Source organism: Zingiber officinale, chromosome 5A, assembly GCF_018446385.1.
Source record: "Zingiber officinale cultivar Zhangliang chromosome 5A, Zo_v1.1, whole genome shotgun sequence".
In the NCBI taxonomy this organism is placed as follows: Eukaryota; Viridiplantae; Streptophyta; class Magnoliopsida; order Zingiberales; family Zingiberaceae; genus Zingiber; species Zingiber officinale.
Window position 1 is genome coordinate 10,000,001 of NC_055994.1, and position 10,166 is coordinate 10,010,166.

Consider the following 10,166-nt stretch of genomic DNA (forward strand, 5'->3'; position numbering starts at 1 on the left):
TCCACAGCAACATCAGAGGGGCAAGCTGAAGGAGCTGCAATGAATATAGCATACTTTGAGAATCTGTCCACCACCACCATGATGAAAGAAATGCCATCAACCTTCGGGAAGCCACTGATGAAGTCCATAGAGACTGAAACCCAAGGTTTCTCCGAAATGGACAGCGACTGAAGTAGTCCCGCTTGCTTTTTTCTTTCTGTCTTGTCTTGTTGGCACACAAGACATGTTTTGACGTAGGCTTCTACATCGTTCTCCATCTTTGTCCATATGTAAAAACGGGCCAACAGAGCAAGCATCCGCTCGACACCCGGATGTCCAGCCAATTATGGGTCATGAGTTTCTTTTAGTAACTCTTTCCACAAACCACCCGCTGCAGGCACGAAGACCCCCCCCCCCCCCCCCTCGCCCTTGTAAATTAGGAGATCGTCCTCGATCCAGTACTGCCGTATGATCTCATCTCTTACTTGCTGCACCAACTTCCCATAAGTTGTGTCACTTGCAGCAACAACCTTTATGTTAGGATCCTTCGTACGGAGGCTAGAGAGGGGGGTGTGAATAGCCGCCCCAAATCGTTCGCGTTTCTTTCTACAAACTAGGGTTAGCGCAGCGGAAATAAGAACAAGAAACGAAAACAAGAAGATCAAACCTCAACGCGTCGATGTAACGAGGTTCGGAAATAAACTCCTACTCCTCGGCGTGTCCGTAAGGTGGACGAGCCCTATCAATCCGTCGGTGGATGAGTCCCCGGAGAACCGGCTAATACAATATACTCCTTCTGGATGGAGAAACCTCGCCACAATGTTTCTTGCACAAGCAAGATAGGAGTACAACAAATACAAGAAAGCAAAAGACAATATGAAACACTTGCTTGCCTTTCTTGTTGACTGGAGTGATGAAGCAGCAGCTTCACACCAGCAGCAGCTGACGAGAATCCAGTCGAGAAGCTCACGCGAAGCTTCAGCTGCGAGGAGCTCAGCAAAGCTCTGATGGCAGGTAAGAGCAGAAGCTCTAGAGCACAAGAACAGAAGTTCTAAGGAGGAAGCAGTAGCAGCAACGAAACCCTGTAGCGTCTTTTATACCTGCGAAGAAAAACACGAAGGAATCTAGTCGTACTGGTTCCCGGCGAGCGGACGCGCGACGATGTGCAGCAGGCCAGCTATGCCATCGGTTATGAACTGCGCTGGGCGCGGCTGCTCGAAGTCAATCTGGGCCTGACGCGGACCGATTACCGCAAGACGGTCGCGGTGCCGGGAGCGCCGGTCGTGCTCCTCAAGATCGTCACCTGATCGGTCGGCAGACCGATCAGGATATCGCCTGATCGGTCCCCAGACCGATCAGTAAGCTCACAGAATCGATGCGTGCCTTCTGTTTGTTATCTGATCAGTCACCAGACCGATCAAATACACAAGCGTATCACTGGATCGGTCTGGTGACCGATCCAGAGCTTGGTTTTTGCCCAAACTAAGTCCCAAGTCTCCCAAACCAACATCCGGTCAACCGGTCAACCTTGACCTGTTGGTACATCATGCTTAGCATCCGGTCACTCCCTTGACCTGCTAAGACTCCCTACCAAGTGTCCGGTCAATCCCTTTGACCCACTTAGACTTTCCTCTTTGTGTCAAGTATCCGGTCACTCCCTTTACCTACTTGACCTTCTCAACACCAGATGTCCGATCACCCTTGATCCATCTGGATTTTCCCTTGCCCGGCTTCACTCACCAGGACTTTCCCACTGCCTGGCTTCACTCACCCGGACTTCCACACTGCCTAACATCCCAGTTAGGACTTTCTCACTGCCTGGCTTCACTCACCAGGACTTTCCAACTGCCTAACATCCCAGTTAGGACTTTCCCACTGCCTGGCTTCACTCACCAGGACTTTCCACACTGCCTAACATCCTAGTTAGGACTTTCCCACTGCCTGGCTTCACTCACCAGGACTTTCCACACTGCCTAACATCCCAGTTAGGACTTTCCCACTGCCTGGCTCCACTCACCAGGACTTTCCACCTGCCTAACATCCCAGTTAGGACTTTTCCTCGTGCCAAGCTCCCTGCTTGGACTTCTCCGTGCCAAGTCTCCATACTTGGACTTTTCCAGTGCCAAGTCTCCATACTTGGACTTTTCCCGTGCCAAGTCTCCACACTTGGACTTTTCGCGTGCCAAGCTCCCTGCTTGGACTTTTCCAGTGCCAAGTTCCTTGCTTGGACTTTTTCCGTTGCCAAGTCTCCATACTTGGACTCTTTCTCGAATCAGGTCAACCAGGTCAACCTTGACCTAAGGTTGCACCTACAATCTCCCAAACACCTATTCTTGTCAAACATCAAGAATACAACTCTCTTCTCGTCAAACATCGTCAAACATCAAAACACAACTCGAGTCAGGTCAACTCGAGTCAGGTCAACCAGGTCAACCTTGACCTAAGGTTGCACCAACAATCTCCCCCTTTTTGATGTTTGACAAAATCCAAAATCAAGTTAGGTTAACCCGATAACCTAACTTAGGTTTTCCAATGTTCTTCCTTGAACATTCTTCCAAAACCTACACTCTCCCCCTCGGGACATCTCTCCCCCTTTTTGACACACATCAAAAAGAGGAAATCAAAGTCAAGAGTTTCTTCCTAATGAAAGTCCCATACCTTTCATTGAAACCCTTAATTTCCCCCCTGATACTAAACTCAACACTCAACTTAGTGACAATCTCATATCACTAATCCTCAAAAGTCTTAAGGAGTAAAAACTCCCCCTAAAGTCAACTCCCCCTTGACAATTAGTTAAGACTCCCCCTAAAGGTCAACTCCCCCTTGACCATTGCACCAACAATGTCTTGGAGAGTTTCAAACCTTTAGAAACCCGAAACTCAACTCCCACAGCTGAAATTTCAGACCACACTCGAAATTCAGCAAATTCAGCACGCCTGATCGGTCACCGGACCGATCAGAACCCCTCTGGATCGGTCCCCAGACCGATCCAGCCTTGGACAGACTCGAGTTCTGATTTCCTTCTCCCGAAATTCAGAAACTCACAACAAATTCCAGAAAATTCCAAAGATTATGAAAATTTGAGGATACATTCCTCATAACATATACTATCAAGGAAAAATAATTTTCTATGAAAATAACTTCCATTTTTCAATCTTGATACAAAGTTCAAAAGACTTTGAAATAGTTCAAAGTTAAGTAAACTTTGTATCACAATGTTCAATGATGAATGCTATCACTAGAATGGCTTCATCAAGGTTTTTCAAATCAATTTTGAAATGATTTTAAACCCTTTAATTTGGGACCACAATCTTTGGGCTATATGTACATGACTTGTACATAAGCTTTCCCTATGATCCCCAATTAGAATTAGGCTCATCTAGGTACAAGAACTATGCACCTTGATCCTAATTCATGATCCTAATATCTCACACACATCTAAAGTGTATCAAACACATCCATGGCAATTTTAATGTGAGATATGGGTTTAGGTATCTTAGACTAAGGTCTCATGCATTTTCTAAACACAAATTTGATCTCAATATCAAAATGTGTTTTTCATCCTTAAATCAATTCAATTGATTATTAATGCAAGAGATGATGACATGGCATAAAATAGTATCATAAATGAAAACATGTGCCAAAGTCATGATGTCATGGCATAAAGTTTGAAACTTAAATAAACATGACATAAAAACTAGCCTAAGCATTATCATGACATTTCAAATGATAATAAAACTAAACATGATGTCATGACACGTGAGGGAAAACAATCATGGCAAGATTTAGCATAAATAAATATACCTAGATTACCTATCTAAGTATCCTTAACCACTTGGCTAACTTCAAATTTAATCCTAGATTGCCCCAAGATGCCAAAATCCTAATTTTGACACTTCTAGAACTCTAGATTAATTCATGCCACTTAAAGATCAAATTTATCCTCAAAACTTGGCATGTTTCATTTTTTTTTTCTCGAGAATTCTCTAGATTTTCCAAAATTGTGCCAATTGAGATTAAAAATAAAATTTCCAATCTTTAGGCACATTTAACTCTTCAAAGGAGTAAATAATAATTCCATTTCATTTTCAAAAGTTCTCAAAACCTTGAAAATGCTCCTTGAGTGTCAATTTCCTCAAAGTTGGGTTAACTACCCTTCTAATCGGAGTTGACACTCTCTAACCCATCTATGGGGTAGAGAAGATGCTTCTAGGAACTCAATACCTATTAGAGCTCATTGGGTTCACTAAATATTCACTAGGGATAACTTCCCTAGCAACCCTCCTAATGACCCTCTTAGGCTTTAAAGCCTTGGTCATTTGGGTCTCATCAAGGTCAACTATAGGGGTGACTCCCCTTGTGACCTTGGTAATGGTCTTCCTAGCCCTAGGTTTTGTTCCATAATCGAATGAAACATTATGATAAGTGGGCTTGACCAATTGGGACTTAGGTTTGTGACCCAAACCTTTCTTGTCCTTGGACTTGGGTTTTTGACCCCTAGACCCTAGAGTCAAATCCTTAAGAGCTTTTTCTAGAGAGTCAAGTCTTGACCTCAAGACTTGATTTTCTTTCTCTAATACCTCAAGTTTTGATTTATCATTTTTCTTTGAGGTATTCCTAGGCATGTGTCAAGATGATTTGGGATTTCTATCTAGATTTTCCTTAGCCTTAGATGAGTTAATTCTAGGTTTAGCATTTCTAGAATTGTTCTTATCTAGGCTAACATGCTTGGCTCCTAAGCACATGTATCGATTTCTAGTGTTAACATGCTTATCATTATTGACAATGGCAATAAGACTACTAGCATGCATCCTACTAGAATTGCAAGAATGAGCTTTAAATGTTACCTTAGGGTTTGCCTTAGCTCCCCCTTTACACGTGTTTGGCCTCTTGTCCTTGTGAGGTTGCCTCCCCCTTGGATATTGACTCCTATAGTGTCCCCGTTGCTTGCATTGGAAGCACACCACGTGCTTCTTGCTCTTGCATGTCGGGACTCCGGCTTCCTTGACCTTTGGTGCCGGTGGAGTCTTTCTAACCCTCTTTGGACACTTACTCTTGTAGTGCCCAAACTTCCTACACTCAAAACACATTATGTATAATTTGCTTGAAATCACAGTGTTTGAGTTACCTAGGGTTGTGGATGTAGATGAGCTTTCTTCTTCATCCCTTCCGGAGGTAGATGCCTCTTCTTGCTCCGATCTTGAACAAGAGCTCTCCTCCTCTGCTTCCTTGGATGTTGAGTAGCCCTCAACTCCCAATTCGCTTCCTCCATGATGTGAGCTACTTGGCTCACTAGGCTCCTCTTCATGGAATTTTGCCAAATTGTTCCACAATTCCTTGCCGTTGTTGTACCTATCTATCTTGCACAAAACATTATTAGGTAAAGCAAATTCAATAATTTTTGTTACCTCGTCATTGATTTCGGATTGTCGGATTTGCTCTTTCGTCTACTCCTTCTTCTTGATAGGTTTTCCTTCCTCATCCATCGGAGGGGAAAACCCTTCTTGTACACAAAACCAATTTAACATATTAGTCCTAAGAAAATACATCATCCTTACCTTCCAATATGTGAAGTTGTCGTGAGACTCGTAGAAGGGTTGAATCGTGACATCTTCTCCATAGAGATCCATCTCTAGCCCGTGCTCCCCCGGGTGTTGATCCGTCGAAGAGCGGCCTCGCTCTGATACCACTTGTTAGGATCCTTCGTACGGAGGCTAGAGAGGGGAGTGTGAATAGCCGCCCCAAATCGTTCGCGTTTCTTTCTACAAACTAGGGTTAGCGCAGCGGAAATAAGAACAAGAAACGAAAACAAGAAGATCAAACCTCAACGCGTCGATGTAACGAGGTTCGGAGATAAACTCCTACTCCTCGGCGTGTCCGTAAGGTGGGCGAGCCCTATCAATCCGTCGGTGGATGAGTCCCCGGAGAACCGGCTAATACAATATACTCCTTCTGGATGGAGAAACCTCGCCACAATGTTTCTTGCACAAGCAAGATAGGAGTACAACAAATACAAGAAAGCAAAAGACAATATGAAACACTTGCTTGCCTTTCTTGTTGACTGGAGTGATGAAGCAGCAGCTTCACACTAGCAGCAGCTGACGAGAATCCAGTCGAGAAGCTCACGCGAAGCTTCAGCTGCGAGGAGCTCAGCAAAGCTCTGATGGCAGGTAAGAGCAGAAGCTCTAGAGCACAAGAACAGAAGTTCTAAGGAGGAAGCAGTAGCAGCAACGAAACCCTGTAGCGTCTTTTATACCTGAAGGAATCTAGCCGTTGCGTCGCAACGGCTAGTTCCCTTATCGGTCCACAGACCGATCAGCGCTTTCTCCCGAACTCCGCTAGCTACTGATCGTGCTCTGATCGGTCTGCTGACCGATCAGGGTATGGCCTGATCGGTCTGCTGACCGATCAAGGCTTATTGAGTGCGGTTCCTCGTACTCCTCAAGATCGTCACCTGATCGGTCGGCAGACCGATCAGGATATCGCCTGATCGGTTCCCAGACCGATCAATAAGCTCACAGAATCGATGCGTGCCTTCTGTTTGTTATCTGATCGGTCACCAGACCGATCAAATACACAAGCGTATCACTGGATCGGTCTGGTGACCGATCCAGAGCTTGGTTTTTGCCCAAACCAAGTCCCAAGTCTCTCAAACCAACATCCGGTCAACCGGTCAACCTTGACCTGTTGGTACATCATGCTTAGCATCCGGTCACTCCCTTGACCTGCTAAGACTCCCTACCAAGTGTCCGGTCAATCCCTTTGACCCACTTGGACTTTCCTCTTTGTGTCAAGTATCCGGTCACTCCCTTGACCTACTTGACCTTCTCAACACCAGATGTCCGATCACCCTTGATCCATCTGGATTTTCCCTTGCCTGGCTTCACTCACCCGGACTTTCACCTGGCTTCACTCACCAGGATTTCCACACTGCCTAACATCCCAGTTAGGACTTTCTCACTGCCTGGCTTCACTCACCAGGACTTTCCAACTGCCTAACATCCCAGTTAGGACTTTCCCACTGCCTGGCTTCACTCACCAGGACTTTCCACACTGCCTAACATCCCAGTTAGGACTTTCCCACTGCCTGGCTTCACTCACCAGGACTTTCCACCTGCCTAACATCCCAGTTAGGACTTTCCCACTGCCTGGCTTCACTCACCAGGACTTTCCACCTGCCTAACATCCCAGTTAGGACTTTCCCTCGTGCCAAGTCTCCATACTTGGACTTTTCCAGTGCCAAGTCTCCATACTTGGACTTTTCCCGTGCCAAGTCTCCACACTTGGACTTTTCGCGTGCCAAGCTCCCTGCTTGGACTTTTCCAATGCCAAGTTCCCTGCTTGGACTTTTTCCGTTGCCAAGTCTCCATACTTGGACTCTTTCCCGAATCAGGTCAACCAGGTCAACCTTGACCTAAGGTTGCACCTACAATCTCCCAAATACCTATTCTTGTCAAACATCAAGAATACAACTCTCTTCTCGTCAAACATCGTCAAACATCAAAACACAACTCGAGTCAGGTCAACTCGAGTCAGGTCAACCAGGTCAACCTTGACCTAAGGTTGCACCAACACTTTATTCTATCCAGCATATCTGATTCTACTCTTGAGATAGAGTAGAAAGTAGCAAAAACTTCCTTCCGACTCAATGCATTGGCTACTTGATTGTTCCTTCCAGGTTTGTGCTCCCAAGCAAAGTCGTATTCAGCCAAGAATTCTTGTCAACGGGTCTGCTTAGGAGACCATTTCTTTTGGGTTGCAAAGAAAGTGTTACCAACATTATCAGTTCTAACCAAAAATCTTGTTCCTAGTAAGTATACCCGCTAAACCTGTAGGCAATGAACCACTGCCACCATCTCTTTCTCATTGGCAGAGTACTTTTGTTCTTCCGCATTAAGTTTTCTACTTTCAAAGGCAACCGGATGGCCTTCCTGCACCAACACGCCGCCAATAGCTCTATCGGAAGCATCATTATGTACTTCGAAAGGCAATTCGAAGTCCGGTAAGCGCAACACTGGTTCTGATGCTATGGCCATCTTCAATTTTTCGAATGTCTCCTTGCATGCATCTGACCATTCCTATCGCACATTCTTCTTTAATAGGTCTGTCAATGGGGCAGCCTTCTTTGAGTATCCAGCAATGAATTTGCGGTAGTAGTTTGTCACGCCCAAGAAAGATCGTAGTTCCGAAATAGTTGAAGGAGGTTGTCACTCAACAATGGTGAGCACCTTCTTTGGATCTATCCGCACATGGCACTTGCTAACCATGTGTCCCAAGAACATGACTTCTTGGCTAGCAAATTTGCACTTCTCTTTCTTTACAAAGAGTTGATGCTTCCTTAGCCGCTCAAGCACCATCCCCAAGTGCTCCAAGTGTTCTTCCAATGACTTGCTGTAGATAACAATATCATCCAAGTAAACTACAACAAAGTTGTCAAGGAAGTCATACAACACCTCGTTCATTAAATTACAAAAGGTGGCAGGGGAATTTGTCAAGGCAAAGGGCATGACCAGAAACTCGTAAGAGCCATAACGAGTCACGCACATTATCTTCGCCTCGTCTCCTTCTGCAATTCTGACTTGCCAATAACCCGATCACAAGTCAAGTTTTGAAAACCATAATGTCTTGCTTAGTCTGTCCAGCAAATATTGCACCAGTGGAACAGGGTACTTGTTTTTCACTGTCAATTTTTTCAGGGCCCTGTAGTCCACGCACATTCTCAAGCCACCATCCCTTTTTTTTGGAATAGCACTGGTGCACCAAAAGGAGCCTTTGATGGTCGCACATATCCTGCCTCCAACAATTCGTTCAATTACTTGCATAATTCTGCAAGTTCCAAGGGAGACATGCTGTATGGCGAACTTGCAGGAGGGACATCACCAGGGATCAACTCGATTTTGTGATCGACATTTCTCCTTGGTGGTAAGCATTTCGGCAACTCCAAAGGCATCACGTCTTTAAACTTTGACAAAATATCTTGAACACCCATTGGCAATTCAACATTCTGGTTCGGTTTCGCATCGATCAAGGCAGCCAAATAAGTTGTTTCGCCCCGCCTAAAGCCTTTCTCCAATGATATAGCAGAAACGATGTTGGTCTTCCCCTTTTTATGGCCATTTCCGTAAGGATGCACAGCAGGTACAAAGCACGGATTGGACTCTTGCATTACTATCACTCCATCCAAGTGAGGCATGGGCACCGCCTTCGTCTTTCGTAAGAAATCCATACCAAGTATGATTTAGAAATCTTCAAGTGGAATCATCATCATATTTGCTTTTCCCACCCAAGTGCCAACAGTTAAGGGTACATTGTAAGTCATGCCTACAACTGCTTGTGCCTTGGCATTCATGGACTTGATGTATTTTGGGCATTTGCTTATTGACAGCCCGTAGTCTTGCACCAGTTTGGCAGATACAAAGGTATGAGTAGCCCCTGTATCCACCATAGCATATGCATTTTTCTCGTTCAGCATCACAGAAATGTGCAGGAGTAGAGAATGAGCTCGCACCATGTCCTCTGACATATTGGTTAATAATTTACATGACTCATAATCAACAATTGTATTGAGCAATTGTAAAGGGTTGACAAATGTAGCAACTTCCTGTTCATAGTCTTCCCCTTTATCACCCAACAGGAGGACATTTAGCTTCTCGCGTTTCGGACAATTCTTGACAAAATGGGGCCCATTGCATAAGAAACAGCCCTGATTCTTCGAGTTATCTTTCCCCTGGGTAGCCGAATGTTCCATTTTTCCTTTGCCATGGTTGTTCCCCGAATCCTTCTTTTTGACATCCTTCTTGCCTTCCTTCTTCCAATCTCCTTTCTTATCCTTGCGGACAAAATTGGACTTGGAAGATGAAGACGTGTTCAGATTTTCCTTGCTCATGCGAAGGTCCACCAAGGCATCGGCGGCAACAATTGCGCTAGGCAAATCCTTCACGTTTTGCCTACGAAGTTCAACCTGCGCCCAAGGCTGTAAACAATACAAGAAGTTATACAGTTTGTCCTCCTCGGTCATATTCTGAATGTCCTGCATCAAAAAACTAAATTCTTTGACATAGTCTCGTACAGAACCGCCCTGTTTGAGACGTTTCAAACCGTCTCGTGCAATCCAAGAAGTGTTGCCTTGAAGGAATTGGTCCTTCATTTCCTTCTTCAACCGATCCCACGTATCAATCTTCTGTCGG